General features: G+C 38.9%; 1 protein-coding gene across 1 annotated transcript in view; it reads left to right on the top strand.

The window, feature by feature from the left end:
- Positions 1-2,051: 2,051 nt before the first annotated feature.
- Positions 2,052-16,783, top strand: part of ANO3 (anoctamin 3) — a 161,787-nt gene continuing 147,055 nt past the window's right edge. Inside the window, exon 1 of the mRNA XM_087821792.1 lies at positions 2,052-2,082. The gene's annotated coding sequence lies outside the window, so the exon portion shown is untranslated. The remainder of the gene's footprint in view (positions 2,083-16,783) is intronic.

Here is a 16,783-nt window from a genome sequence, read left to right on the forward strand (position 1 = left end):
GACATCTGCAGAAAGAAGAGATTTAAAAACCTTCTGAGATGGTTCCTCTTCCTGGAAGTGTAGAGTAGAATTAGAGCCTTTTAATTCTTCCAGATGTTCCTCCTGATGAAGAATTGAATTAATGCTCACGTTTCAAAAATATTTATTCTAATCCCAGTGATTTAAAAGGGTTTTAAAAAGAAGATCAGATCCTGAGAGGTCATAATTTTAATACATAACATTTATTGGGCATTAATTTTCTGCCATGAACTACACCTTAAATACGTAATCTAATCCTCACCTACTAGGATTGGGTTGTGTTAGAATCTAATGAGTTGTTGAGTTGTATTAGAATTTTATTAACTGCAAATGAACAAAACATAACAAAAACACCCTCAGGCAAGTTATTTATTGCTCTGGGTTTCAGCGGCCTCTCCTATAAATTATCTGTAAAATGAGCCGTTGTGGAGATAGTCTCTGAGGTTTGTTGTAGATGTTCAGTTGGAGATAAACTCGCATGGAGTTTGTTCTTCATAGCCAAGTATTTTTGCGGTGCCTGCATACTGCGCTCTTACTGATTTTTCAATATTTTCCTTCTGGAGGGACCATTATCATTCATTAAAGAAGGCTGCACATTCTCTGCTACACTTCCCACTGAGAGTGGGATCCATTTTCTCTCTTCTTGCTTCAGATGACTTCAGGCCCAGCTACAGAAAACCCAAGAGAGACTGAGTCACAGCCCTCGCAGTGGGCCTAGTCAACATGTGGAGCACCAGGAGAGATCATTTCCTGTAGATCTGAGCCTCTGGTTTCCTAGTGGTTTGTTACGCAGCCATGTAAAACTGGAACATCTGCTTGTTCAAAGCTATATTTCCTCTGCTGCCCTTGTGTCGTGTGCCGCAGGTGAAATCAAAGCCCATCCCATAGTAGATTAACAACCTATCTGAGGTTCTGAAAGGCTTGAATCTCTGCATCTTTCTCTTCTGCCTTTATTTGGATCCTTCACCGGATTCTGAGTTGATCTCTCAAACTTTCAAAACTGAGGAAACCATAGACCGTTTTGCCGTGTGTCTGTTCAGTAACAGGTTACATTTCCGAGAAGGACTTAGGGGGTTTGAGTGAGGCGGCGGTGACAAGGGGAAAAGACTGCACTGAAAACGTGTTGAGCTGACTCCTAATCCTGTATTAGCTGCTGAGGTCTGGCCTTCGCTCTTTGGCTCTCAAGTGCCTTCTCTTTCGAATAAGGGGTTGGTTTATGTGATCTTGAGAATTCTTTGTTGCCCTGGGCTTCAGCTGCTTTTATAATATTAGAATGATGGTATTCTACCTACTTTATAGTTCTTCCATGAAGATTAATGGAGTATACTGAACAGCGGGTTTTTCCCCAGCATCTGTAATAAATGGTCCATCCAGTGTCACTGTCATGTATGATTCAAGGTCTCTACAGCTGAAGCCCAAGGGGAAACTCAAGTGCAACGTCCTAGACATTCAGCATCGCGCATCTAGTAAAACTGTTCTTCTGGATGAGTGGAGGCTGTCCTTCTTTTCCGTATTGAAGTTTGAGGGAAAGACGCCAGCCGTCCCTGCACCTGCGGCTGCCCCCGCAAAGAGCCCCGCTTTGCCCCTCCGTAAGCGCCAGTGTGGACGGACCCACGTGCAGGAAATCGGCGCTCGTGTCCCGACCCAAACCAGCCTCCAAGCTTGGAGGAGGCAGTGGCTAGCGGCCCTGCAGGGCGCCGGGGCGGGCCGACAGTCGCCGCGCAGGGCCCTCCCCCGCGCGTCCGCGCGCCCCCCGCGCAGCGCCCCCACGCTGCGGCGCCGCGGCCGCGCGGGCCTGTTCGCGGGGAGCCGCGGGGAGCCGCGGGGAGCCGCCGCCCGCCCCCGTCGCCGAGACTCGCGGCGCGGCCGGGACTGACGCGCGGCCGGAGCAGGTGCGGGACTGCGGCGCGCGCCCGCCGCTCGGGGCCGCGCGGAGCCCGGGAGCCTCGGCGGGTCCGGCCGCTCGTCTGCGCGTCCGTCGGCCGGCGCCCCAGCCCGGGGGGACGCCCCGCGGGAAAATGGTCCACCACTCGGGCTCCATTCAGTCCTTTAAACAGCACAAAGGTCAGTTGGCGTCGGTCGCGCGCCGGTGACTCGCGTCCCGCGCGGCATGCCCTTGCAGTCGTGTGGGAGCATCCTTCGCAGGCAGGCGCTGCGCAGGGGTGGCCAACTCCGCGAAGTTTTTTTTTTTTTTAATCGTTCTTTGTTTTAATGCCTCTTCGCGCAGCATCGCAGGTGAGGCTGAATTGCGAGCCTCCGCACGGTCCGGGGGAGAAGTGAATTCGTCATGCCGGGGACTTGATTTCAGGGGAATTTCTGCTGAAACCGGGGCCGCGCGGCGCCGGGGCTCCTACCTGCGCGGGCGAGGCTGGCGGGCGGAGGGCCGGGCGGCGTTGGCCGGCCCGTGACTCAAAGGCTCCCGGGCTCCCGCCAGCTCGTCTCCCGCGAGGCTTTCACGCAGCCCCAGGGAAAAGAATTTTTGGAGAGTTCGGGAAGTTGGCCTGCTGAAGGGGCTCAGAAACTTCCTTGGGAAACTTTCTTTGTCCATGCCCTGTGCTTGGTTCTGGGCTTCAGGGTCTGGCACTGTGCAGGTTCTGTTTCTAGAAGCTTTGTGTTTTCTCTTCGCTTCCAGCTCCTTTTCTCCCTGAGTGCAGTGATGCGAATCTGGATGTTCATAGTCCAATCAGGTTTTCCAAGTTACCCTCCTTACTCTTCGCTCCTTGGCCCTTATTTTGTTTAAAAGGAATTTATAGAGTGCATTCATATTGAGGCATATTCCCAGTTTTCTGGAGTTTGTCTGAAAACATTTATTAAACGGCAACGTTGTCATTTTATCATATTATTGCAGTAATAATGGTTATTATGCTATAGTTGACCATATGCTATCTGAGATATGTGAATTCTGGAATGGTAAATTTGCTGATTCACAGTGAAGTAATTATTTACTTAAGTATTTCTATTCTTTCTCCCTAGATGCCATATATATATACAAATACATACACATACATATGTGTGTGTGTGTATATATATATATACACACACACACATATATATATATATATATATATATATATATATATATATATATAACTTTGCAGGGTGACATGATTACTAGACTCAGTATAGTGATCACATCCTAAGGTATATAAATGTTGAATCACTATATTGTATGCCTGAAACGAATATAATTTGTATACTAACCATACTTAATTAAATAAGTAAATAAATAATTATATATGTCAACAGTTGTTTCTATGTAGATATTTGACTTTTTTAGAAAGCAACACTGGATGGACACACCAGGGATAATTTAGTAGGGATTTCTGTGTTAGGCAGAATAGTGGACTGAGTGGACTTTGAATTCCATAATTTTATACTCTGTTTGAGATCTCCTAGGCTCTTTCAAAAATATGTTGAAGTTGATAGTGGATGAGAGTGAAGTGAGAGACTGTCCAGGTAGACAAAAACTTCAGCTCATGTACAATTCCACTTCAAATCTAAAAGTTTCAAAGAAAATTAAATTGCTTCAAAAAGTTGTGTTTTCTTTAATCATTATTTTAAACCCATAGAAAATTTCAGAAATGAAGACAAAGATGATAGGAATTTGGCTCCAGCTTCATACAATTACTGTCTTCCTCTAATACATGACTATGGGTGATTCATTTCTGGGACCTGGAACCTTGAAAAGGCCCCCACATAATTTATTATGTATGGATACATATTATGTTTTTAAAAGCAGGTAATTGCCAACTTTAGGACCAACTGTTATTGCTCAATGTGAGTGATAAAAAAATTTGCTACTCCTGGCACTTCATATCGTTTCTTTTATGATGCATGATGAGCCATTTATTTTCAAGTCTTTCTTTACTTTTTGGCACAAAAGGCAACTTTAGCAGAAGGATAAATATGGAGAGGAGGAGGGATAGGAAAGATATACCATTAAAGTGGTTCTGCTTAATTCCTTTTTAACTCTGGATGGGCATTTGAAAACGACATGCCTGAGGATTAGACCAGACTGAGGATTACCTATTTTAATTTTTCAAAGAGAAAGAAACAATAGTCTAAATACTTTCTGACCCAGGAGACTTGAGACAAAACACTTCTTATTTCACCATAACATTGACCTGAAAACTACACACTAAAGGTGGAGAAAATTTTCTGTTGAAACTCTCGAATCCTGATTTTTAAGCTTGCCTTTATAATTAGCTTAAAAGTGCTTAACTTCTTTGGGCTTTGGTTCATATCTAATATGAAAAGGTTTAACTACTGACCCTTTTGGCCTTTTCTGTGTCTCTTCCTCTGTCCTATGGGGAAGGGCAGGTGGCAGTGTGACCGTGGAGATGATTTCATCCTGGGCCAGATAAACAGGAAAGCACTGCTTTTAGTTCACTTTTAGGAAATAATTGAGCTGAGTAACCCAGTTTATGGAGATTATTTTTGCTTTAATCAAGTGAAGTCAATGTATTTTTTTAATCCTCACTGGAAGATATGGTTTTTACTGATTTTAGAGAGAGGAACGGGGGAGATAGAGAGAGAGGTGGAGAGAGAGAAAGAAACATTGATGTGAGAGAGAAACACACCCTGACCAGGGATTAAACCGGCAGCCTAGGTATGTGCCCTGGCTGGGAATTGAACCCACAACCTTTTGGTGCACAGGACGACGCTCCAACCAATTCAGCCACCTGACCAGGGCTCAGTATATTTTTTTAAATTTTTATTTTAAATTTATAATACCTAGAAATAGCCTGATATAGCCAAAAGCATCCTTATTATAAGACTTCAAAAAACCAGACACACTGTATTTAATCTCACTGAAGGCACGGAGATTTACAGATATATGTGTGGGTGCAGTAATCCAACCCTGATCCACACTCTGTCACTGATACTACTCAGTCTTTTTCAACAAATCGGTATAGATGCCAGAATAGTTATCTGCAAAATGAAATACTATATATAAAGCCAAATCAGCCCATTCGTTTAATCCATGGTCTTCCTTTTCAGCCCTGGAATTTAATCCTCCATATCCTATTTACAGATTATGTTCTTTAATATTTCTCAGCCTCAGTTGCCATTTCTGTGAAATGAAGATTATATTTACACTGCAGATTTGTAATGTACTTCGTAGTTGCCTGGCACACAACTGGGACTCAAAACATTGAGATAATTCTTCTTCTTTCTCCCCCCCCCTTCCCGCCCCTCCCCCTCCCCCTCCTCCCCCGCTCCTCCCCTCCCCCTCTCCTCTCCTCCCCTCTTGTCCTCCTCCCCCCTCCTCTCCCTTCTTCCCTTCTTCCCCTCCTCCCCTTCTCCTTCCTCCCCCCTCCCCTCCTCCCTCCTCCCCGCCTCCCCACCTCCCCTCCTCCCCCTCCTCCTCCTCTTAGGCTCATTCATGTTTATTGACTCCTTAGGAGGAAAATAAATCCTTAGTAGTTTCCTTGTGATTTTCTGCCTTGTATTTACTTTTTTCTCACTCAGTTTTATTTCTTTGGGGTTTAGCTTAAGGAAAACAGTGGACTACAGATCATCAAAAGATAGTCACACACAATAACCTTGAGTTAGCATCACAAACTGCACAAATTATATGCCCATTCTGCAGGAAAACTCCCAAAATTCCCATAGAGTAAATTTATATATTGAATTCATTTTATAATTTTAAACTTTCATTGCAAATAAGCGGTGTGTATTCACTGTCCACTCCGCCCAATTTGCCAGGCTCTTGCTGTGTGCCAGGCACTGTGCTTAGTGATGGCATTATCAAGAACCCTTCCATTCCTGGACCTATTGCTGCCAAACTTTCTTCAGAGAACTTTGCAAAGCAGGAAGCCTGAGAGCTTTGCTAAACGCAGCCTTTATGAGAATTGTAGGCAACTCTACATTTTTCTAGAAAGATGTTGAGATTCTGTTTCTTGGCACTGCCAGTTAAGTTGTGTTTTCTAAAGAGGACATCTACATACAGAGAGGGGCAAAAGTAAGTTTACAGTTGTTCTTTTGGAAAATACACAATAATTAATAAATAATAACACAAGAATAAAATCTGTTTCTCATACAACTGTAAGCCTACTTTTGTCCCACCCTGGACATTTTTGTATTTTTATCACACTTTAATTAAATTCTAGATTGTTTTCATAAGAGGCTCAGTAATCCAAGAATTAAAAAGTGAGAATCTTTGGTGGGTGGGTGGGCAGGGGGCAGACAGAGGAGTATTGGGAGGCGTGGAGGGGATTATGCTTAGAGACTGGGGGTGTGTTTGCCTTCGCCTCAGCACACTGGAGGAACACATTAGCTGGCAAGGCAGCAGGGATTTCTGGTGAAAGTCCAACTGTGCTTCCCAGCCTGGCTTGCTCTGTTTCGCTTGATTTATGATGGATTCATGCGTCATACGCGAGCGAGAAAAGGACAATACTAGTTCTGGCTCCTGGTAGCTCTTATTTACCAATACATCTAGCAAGAGTTTCAGTGAAGTCAGAGGTCTCATCAACACAGCCTGTCCCAAGGCTTGGGCTTAATGGGATCAGCTGAAGCTGTCAGATGATTCATCATTAGACTGAGGGACATTTGTTTAAATGTGAAAAGAGTGCTTTTTAATAATTTGACAGAATCAAACACTTCCTGCTCGAATAAGTTGTTTAATAATAATAATCTTTACACTTACATGAGGTGTACAGATCATAAAGTGTCTTCATTCCCTTTTTCTCAAAATAAATCGTTTGCTATTGCAGGTACTCACCTATAAAGTGTCTTAACAACCATCCTGCTCTGTGTCCAGTTCCTACTTCTTAATACCCGGGGACTGTGTTGGGAGAAAGACCTAGTTTCAGGGTCTCTGATACTCACTTTTTCAGCCTCCTTTGCCTCCTCAGTGATATCTTCAGGATCTAGAGCCTTCATATACTCTTATCCTGGTGAAACCAGAAAAAATCTGAAGCCATTACAGAAATTCATTCACACATGTGTATTAATTTTGACAGTTTGTTCTTGTATTTGACTAATGAAGAGAAGGCATTGTTTCTTGTTATAATATTACCACCTGTATAGGGAAAAAAAAGTTGGGGAAGAGATTTTAGGATCAGAAATTATATTTCTCTTAGGCTATTACTGACTATCAGCCTGGATTATTAGAAAGTATCCAGTGTCTCATTTAGAGCCTGCAAGCCATCTGCCCTATCCTTCATTTCTACCCTTTCCTTCCACAGGAGATTTCCTAGGTATTTAAAATTCTAATTCCCCACTGATAATCTCTCAGTAAGGACAAGCCAAACTATGGAAATAATGTAGAGATACTTCAGTCTCCAAAGAAAATACATATATCTGGGTGCATTTCTTAAAATATCCTGTATATCTCAAATGGCTCAGAGGACATAATATATTTTTTCTAAGTAAGAACATTGATGTTTAAAAGGATGACTTTGAATTAGCAGAAGTAGTATTTATTAAGCTATAAATATATACTCTCTACTTAGGAATGAAGAGAAATGGTCAAGTTTGAAAGAAATTCCATCCCAAGTAATTATAATGTAAAAATGTGAGTATTTTTAAGCTACCTAGAAGTTCAGTTATCTAAATCATCACAGTTCTTGAGGGTTCTAGGGAGCTGAAGATTTCCTTGAATCTAGAATTTAAAATTATACTCTGCACATGGATGTTAATGGAAAAAAAATCTGGGACGAGATGATTATATAAATCATGTTACCACAACAAATCCAAATCTTTAAAAAAGCACAAAAAATTCAGCCGTTTTCTGTTTATTATTTTAGTGTTTTATAATTGTGCAAATGTTTAAAAACTATTGATGTAAAATTAGTGGATTAGTGTCAATTGTTGGACCTTGATGAAAAGAGCATTGACTCAAAGTTCCCTGTGATTGAGCCCTGTAGCTTTGGGCATTTACCTTTACTGAACCATAGGTTTCTCGTCCAAAATTTTGAAATTATAATCCCCTTCACGTTCAGGATTATAGTGAGGAAATAATAATAATCACAACAACAAAAACAACAGCAGCAGCTAATACTGTGTGAACACAACCTACTACCAACTGTAATAAAAGCTTAAAAGTGCACTGCATAATTTCTTACTTACTAAAGCTTTAGTAGTTAAGTATATTATTTTTCCTTTGGAGTTTGAATACAGCCCTTCCTGACTCCAAAATCCACCTTTCTACCTGCTCTACATGCCATAAAGAAGCCTAGTTGCTGCAGGTTCTTTGGAGGAAAACAAAATGTAAATCTCACTTCATCTGATTCCCACCACAGCTGTCTTTATTGCTCTACTTCTCTCCAAAAATATCAGAGCTCAAGGCAGAGTTCTGTGATTTCCAAGTTTGATCGTGGGTAGTTGCTCAGTGTCCCTCCTGTGGCCTTAGTAAAATGAAAACTTCAGATGGGATAACCCCACACTCCCTTCTGACTCTGTGGTTCATCAGAGGGTACAGAAGTGTGAAGTCATATTCTAAACCTGGCCATGCATTGGTACAACCAACCCGGCTGTTCCTTCAGTTATTGCCTTTCCTCCTGAATTGCACTGTTAAACTTTTTGCAAAGCGGCGATTACTTTATATTCTGTTTGGTTTCAACCCAACCAGCATGTAAGATGCCTGCACCAGCTGGAGGATCCAAGTTCACCAAAACATGAGTCACTATATTCACATCCTCACTATAACTGAGATGCAGTTGGCCGTAGAGGAGAGGACTTCCCATGGGTGCAAGTGGGTGGATGTGAAAGTGTATTGCTGAAAGTATTTTGCAAATGCACTGCATTAGTTGTGATACAAAGTTAATGGGCTACTCAAAAGGCACTTCTAAACTTGTACATACAGTATTTTATATCTGGCCTTGAAGCACTATTACCAGCACTTCAGAGGTGGGGGGTGGCTACTCTGCAAATGCATGCACAGGGCCTGCTTTAAACACAGCTTCCATCACTGCCTGGTATCTTGAGTAAGTTGTTTCATTTACCTTAGCTCATTTCCTTCAACTATAAGATCAAGGTTTTCCAAATCTGCAAGATCTAAAGAATCACCTGGAGTTCCTGTTAAAATACAAAATGTTCAGTCCCTCCTGACATAAAATCTCATCTCCAAGGGAGACAAGGAATCTGCTTTCTTAACAAAACTGCATCCTGTTGGATTCTTACAATTGAGACCATTTAAAAAACAATTTTGTAAAATAACGTAACTATGTAAACTCTGAGTGAGATAATGATTTTAAGCGAGTAGAATAGAGTAAGTTGTAAATAAATGTTCTGTTTTATTAGTAGAGGCGAACTATATAGATGCCAGAGACACTGAGCTATGTACATGCATGGAGTACTATGAAAATATAATTTCAGTGTGTTTCCCATACTCGCTGTAATACCCCAATCCTTCCTTTTTAAGGACTGATGAGGTTCTTCAATGGGAGTTTTTGTCTTGCCTCATTTACTGGACATTTCAGTAAAGGAGTTATGAAACTTGTGACCAACTCTCAGACTTTGTCTTCAGTGGCTCTATTGTGACCCTTGTAAATACCCCAAACACTGTCAATTCTTTATCTTCACTCTAAGTATTTTAGTTCCTATTTTTTACTATATAACTTTTTGCAAAACAAGGGGCTTTGGTGAATTCTCTTTCATAACAAAATATCTCAGAATGTCTTTTTTAAATGAAATACCTCTTAAAAATTTTATAGCTCTCCTTGATTTATGTAAAGAGAAGATATACTTGAGGTTTGTATTGTCTTATAATTCATTGTTATAATGTAAAGTCATTCTGAGAAAGGCAACCTGTGAAATATGAAGCAGGGATATGGAATCACATAAAATTAATTGCGTTTGAATCCTAAAACTATTACATAGTGAGTGATCTTGGCAAGCTAATTTCAGTGAATTTCAGTTTCCTTATGTTTAAGATCAGAATAATGTTATTAAATGCTCCTTCTTTGCCAGACTCTGTTTAAACTCTTTTCTTTGTAGTAACCCACTTAATCTTCATGAAAAGAAATTTCTACTTATTTCATAGATGAGGAAACTGAAGAACAGAAAAGTAAAGCAAGTGGTCAAGGTCACAGGGAGGAGTAGTGGAGCTAAGATACCTGTCAGGTAGTAATGTTATGAGTTAGCAATTGTGTATGGTAAGTTCCTCCTACAGAGATTGCTATATAGTAGGTTCAATACTTGATAACTAGTGTTTTTTATAAAACACCAATACTCTTATCTACCCCAACTCAAAATCAATGAGATTAAAGATTGTCCATTACTCAGCACACAGTTTTTGCTTTTTGCCTATATAATCCCAACTTATCCTCTTGGTTACACCAACGTTTCCCAATTTATTTTTCAAATAATTCCACCAAAGTTTAGCTGATTTCAACAGCTCAACTTCTTTTTCTGTTTAGGTAAAGTGAGTTGAATTTACTAGCATTGGCTCAAAATTAGACCTATTCAAAAGACATAAAAATGTATTTTAGCTGTGAAGTGGTAGTTCTCACAGATATACACTTGTAGCCAGTGGTATTCAAGGATTTGTTAGTCTACTTGCCTAAAATATCCTTGAGTACAGAATAAACATATAAACATAAGACTTAGCATAAGAGAGACAGATATGGTTAAGAACTTGAGTGCAGGTGTCAAACAGCTTGGGTTCAAATGATACTTCTATATGATTTGCTATGTATGTATGATTGTATGATCTTTGCCATAGTTCTTACTTCTCCAAGTTTTACTTTTTCTCCCATATAAATTGGGGCTAATAGTGTTGATTTGAGGATGGCTTTTTATAGTGTACTAAAAAAAAGACATTTACCAGTCTACCTCTCCCCCTTTCTGCTATTTTTTATCTTAAGAAGTTATAAGATCCAGTTCAATATATGCTTACAGTGTTAATATTTCTATAAAACATTGGTCAGGAAAAGTCAGATTGAACACACTTTTCTTACAGTTTAGTACTTAGACAGATTTCTGTTAAATCATGGCATATCTATGAATTTTAACATAGCAAGTATTTAAATTTAGGAAACAAAATTATCTAAAAATAATCCCCACATGTTAATCTCTCAATTCACATTTATTTCTGATGTAACACTAGTAACTTCTGATTATTTATGACCTATTATTATGCCTATAAAAATTATAGAGCAGTATTATTCTTGGACTCATGGACCATGAGTGTGGAAAATAGCAACTAAAAAGAATTTTACTCAGGTAGGGTTCAAATTACATCTTTCTCTTCATTGTACTTAATGCCGGTTATAATATGAAATAAAAAGTTTTAAGATGTCGGTCACTGAAAGCAGACAAAAATTAGAGGTAAAACAGTCAATTCCAACCTCCCCAGCGAGGAGAAAGCCGTTTTTGAGCACACTGTCTTTGGTATAATGCCTCCATCGGACCCTGTGTTTTGAAAGCTCCTTCTCCCTTTCTCCCACATTGCTCCAAAATGAGTGAGTTGGTGGTTCAGACCACATCGAACAGCTTGCAGTTAGTCATAACTCTCACCAGATGTGAAGAAATCACCCACTCAGAGTCCCTTATGCCCATTTAGACAACAGTACTCTAGAATTCAAACCAGGGCCAGCAGTTACTTTTGTATATACTTCATATAAATTCATGTTTTGCTAAACTCATTTTTATTTTTATTTTTCATATGCTCTAAAACCACTAAATAATAATATAATTGAACAACAAATTATACACAAGGATATTCTGTCTATATATAATGTTCAAGACATAATTTTTATAATATTCCTCATATAATCGGAGACCTGCATGGTCCTTGAGTTCCCCATTGTCTAGAAAGGCATGATTTGATATTAAAAAGTGAAAAGGGGTGGGGGGACTCTGTGTCTTTCTATGCTTCAAAGCTAGTCTTGAAAATACTTTCCATAACCACTGGAAATGTAACAAACAAGGCTTCCTATGAAATGACCTAATATTTATTCCTTCTACCAAGATAAAAATCCTTGATGTGAATGGTTCCCAACAAATATAAAGCTTAATATATTTGAGTTTTATTTCTGCTGTGAATTTTTTGTCAGATTTAAGTATTTTCTTCAGCTCAGTAAATGAAAAGATGTTATCAAGTGTTTATTGAGCACTGTTAAAAATACCTGTCTTAAAGCCACGGAGGGCTGGTAATGAATTTGCTGTGAACCATTCATCACTGTGCGCTTGGTGTGCATTAACTCCTCTAATTCCCTCTCTCAAGAAAAAAAGATAGGAAGGTACTATTGGCTCTATTTTACAAATTAGGAAATTGAGACACAGTGTGACCAGTAGGTTACCCAGGAACATAGATAATGTTTAACAGCTGGAATTTAAACCAACAGTAGAGCTGTAAGACTTGTTTTCTGAAGCAGTATAAAAGGCTTGTCAGGGTGGTTGAAAGGAGCTGGTGATTATAGTTCTGGGCCTACAGTGTGTCTATTAATGTACTGTCCATTGTTTTATCACGATAGTTCTTATACTAACACTTCAAGGCGGAAATCTGTTTTACAAATAAAGGCAGCAGACTGAGAAGTAAGTTGCACCCAGTCATCACATTGCTAATATGTGACAAACCTGGGAGTAAAGCTCATGGATGTGCACCGTGAGGCACATTATGTTTAAGAAGAGTAGTTCCTTCCTTCCTTATGTTACCCTGAAAACATTGGATTAGGAAAAATAGTTTATTGGTAAATAGTCATGATGGACACTCCAGGATATGCTCTTTGTATGTCATACAAAGTGGAAAGGTTATGGGCCTTTGTGAAATTCGGTCAGTTACAAGATACAACAGCGATACCAACAAAGAATCTTTCAGAATTTATGTTGCATCTTATATCTCACTTTTTATAAGATGACCACAGTCTGTGCAGATGGTCTTAGCATCTCAGAAAGATTCTTTTCCAATCTCGTGCTATTCTAAGCCACCTCCTCCCAGAATCCCCGGGCGCCTTTAGTCGCATAGCCTTTGCCCTACACTTTCACATCTGCGCTTGGTATTTGTTATGCTCCTTCCTTGGATATGGATACTGAGCGTGAAATTTATGGGTACTGGGATATGGGTACTGGGATGGGAAATGACAGGGCACCAGAAATGATGCGGCTCATCCTACACCCCAGGGCTGTGTGTTTCTGCAAATACTTATTGAATATTACTGCATTCCAAGCACTGAGCTAAATATTGAAAGTACAAGAGTATATAAAATTTGACATCTGCTAAAATGTCTGTCCTTCTCCATCAGGACTCATGGTGTTTTAACATAGGTCTCTCTCTTAGTGGATTATTTTTATTGAAGAAATAGCTGTCTTCAGCTTTAGTCATAAAAGTGCTCTGTGGTCAAGGAATTACTTAACATTTTGAAAGCAAGCAAAACCGCTTTAAGAACACGTAAGTCATCCTTACCCTTGGAGTAAACTCCTGAGAGCAGATCCAGTATTGAAATTTAAAAAAATGTGCTGCCCATATTAATAGTTTGGAAGTATTTTTAATAACATTTCACAATACCTAATTAGTATAAGGAGGTAGTATAAGATGGCAGTTGCATACAAATTCTTGATCTATTGTATTACCTACTAGCTGTGTCATCTGACAGCTTCAAAAAATATATGGTAGTTGATTCTTTCATCTATAAAATAATAGTTACTTCATATAGTTGCTGTATTAAGTATGGCGATTTATGTAAAGCAATTAGGAATCCAATGATGATGAATGAACAGCAGATGTTTATTAGGTATCTAGCAAGTGCAATGTCATATTGATGCTGTAGAACAGGAAAAGCAAATATCTGTATATTCCAAATGATCTCGACTCTCTTTTGTCCAATCAAGGTCAGACTTCAAAGTACTTCATATGGCATTCTCGGGACAGAGTTCATGGGGAAATGAAACCTCTCTGTGAAGCCTTTTATAGCGTCACTAATTCACCTGTGCCTGTTCCATGGTGAAAACTTCTCAATATCACATCTTCCCGTATGCTCTCCTGCTGGAATATGGCCTGCCCTTATCAATCCCTTAACGATAGATAGCACACTTTTCTGCTTATTATTAGTACTTGCGAGAGGAAGAAGGTAAAGACAAAAGGGTGGGGGGAAGAGGCATCAGAGCAAAGCAAAAATGTTTGGGATTGTATTTTATGAAGCAGTTGTAAAAATAATCCAGGAATGTCCTGTTTTGCATGTTGGAGGTCCAGGAATTGTTTGCTTTTCTTGAAAACTAGTGGATTGTACAATACCTTCTACAAAACCAAGTGTTCTATAGGGAGCAAGAAGTGGGTCTTGGGCCAAAAGACTGTGGGTATGATCAATCAGTAATCCTCTGTGGCCTGCTTATTGGGTACCGTTTACAGAGATGGAGTGGAGACAGAGGTTGATAGACTCTTTGAAAGAAGCCATGAGCTTAGTATTATAGTGGATTCTTGTATTAATAAATATTGTTTAGTTGATGAACTTAGACACATTAACAACTCCCAACTCAGAGGAGATACTTTATTTTATTCATAGCATTCACTTTATCCTTCATCTGTGCATCATGTTGGTACCACAGGTACAAATCACTTTAACATAGCTTAGAGTTTGACCTTGAAGCTGAGCTTTAAAATAACATTTCAAAATTTAAAATCCATGTTTAAATTCCTTCTGTAGCCACCTTATTAAAATAAAAATGGTAATATATAGTTGATTTAATAATATATTATACTCGTACAACCGTTTATGGTGTATAACATCTCAAAAATACAAGGATCATGCAGTATCACACACACCTCAAGTACATGGAATCATTATTTTTTTTTAACTAGCATTTTCCACTTTGCTTTAGTAGATGGTACTATTTTATAGGAACACCTACTCACTGATATAAACCATGTCATAATGAGAATTGTTTTAAAGAAACTAGTGAGTCAGTGAAGAAATAATCCTCCAGTCCAGTCCAAATAATGAAGCCAGTCCAGCGTTAGGAAAATCTCTGATATTAGCAAAAACTAATGGTTCAGCACAGTGACCTCCTTTCTTAGTGGAGCAGAGTACTCCTCTGGCAATACCACTTCATCATAGAGCTTCATTAATCTGAAAGAAAGATGAGAAGAGTGATGTAGGGAAGGCAGAGAGGAAAGGTAGAGAGAGAAACAAAAAATAAACTGCTTTATGGGCAGAAACCTGAAAAACAAACCAACATTTGAAGCCAGTCCACTGTTGATACTAAGAACCCAATTTTCAAAAATATTTTAGAAGGACTGTGGGTAAGAGTAAAAGCCATGTTTATTCTCCTTTGGAAAGCGTGAGTGAGACACGTCAACATGGGATGACCCATCAGCATCGGATGTGGTGGGGCCTGCATGAGTGTTGACTTGTGACCTGCTGGTCTACGACCTGTTATCAATCACAGCCACTCACCAAGTTTAAACGGGCTGCCTAGCGGGAACTTTATTTGTGCAGTTTTATTTGCGCATGGCCTAAATTTAAAAATAATATTTTTTGTTTCTGAATTTCAAATAATCCATGATCATTGTAGAAAATTTGACAAAGAAAAATTACCTTTTATAATTGCGCCTGTTAAAACATTCTATATTTTAAAATTATAATTAGATTCTGATTTTCTAGTTTATCAGTATTTAGGCTTAATTTATTTATTATTTTTCTAGTTTATTATTGTTTAAGCTTAACTTTATTTTTAGATGCATCCATTTAAATATTTTCTATAAATTTCACATTTTTAGTTTTATATATTTTGATGGCTCTCTCAGTTGAAAAGAGTACAAGTTTGTGAATTTTTTGCAGAAAATACACAGATATATCTGATAGAATACATTTTCTTCATACCTTCATATGTGAATGAAAACTTTTTGACTTATAGAATACTTAAGACAGGAATGATGTCCTCTAATTTTTGTAATTTCTCCATAATCTAATCTAATTCAGTGCTATGACTTAGATTCATAGCCAATGAATTCAGGCCAATCTTTTCTTTATTTGGGGTAAGCTGCTTAAATTCTTATAGATTTTCTCATTATCAATAAAATCGAAATTTCCGACAATTATGTCTGAATATTGAATCTCTTTCTGTTGTTTTTGCCTGATGTGTAGGGAGCCCTTTTGAGCTGAAGAATGTTTCTTTTTCAGGCCCCGGAATTTATTGTAGCAATGCTTTTATGATTATTTATGATTCTTTCATTCTTGCCTCTGTTCAACCATCAAAATTAATTGTATAAACTCGGGGTTATACTCCTTCCAAATTTATCTTCTCTCTTGGTATTGTCATCTTTTTTGTCTTTTTCCCCCTACATTCTGGTAGTGCTGCTTAAGATTGTTATTCTCCATCAATGATTCATTTTTTTCTATCAGTAGATTCTGTTCTTTATTTCTTCTGAAAGCATTTTAAATGTCTACCAGTAAATCATTAGTGACTTTAAATTATTTCATCAGTTTACCTAGCTTTGTTTTCATTTTAATGTGTTGTGACAATATTTTTTGAGAATGCTGTTTTTATTTAAGGAGGAATTGCAGGTGTTGTCTATATTCTGTTTATTGTAGCATGTCTTGTTCAAAGTTTTACTCTTCTGCAACTTTTGGGACATACTAGTTTTTCTTCTACTGAAAAAAAAAAAGGGTCCTTATACAAGGCAGGTGTTTGACCTAAAGCATTTTGAGAGAATTCTCTCTATTACACCTTCCATTCAGATCTTAAGGTGGCTGACTGTTTGCTCTTGGTTCAGTTCAGTGACCTAGAATCATGAGATGACTTGGGAACCTGGGTCTTTGCGCAGTCTCTCTAGGTGCCATTTCTTTTTCTTTTAAGTGTTTGTTCAGTCACCTATGCCTCA

Source organism: Miniopterus natalensis, chromosome 11, assembly GCF_054644295.1.
Source record: "Miniopterus natalensis isolate mMinNat1 chromosome 11, mMinNat1.hap1, whole genome shotgun sequence".
Taxonomy (NCBI): Eukaryota; Metazoa; Chordata; class Mammalia; order Chiroptera; family Miniopteridae; genus Miniopterus; species Miniopterus natalensis.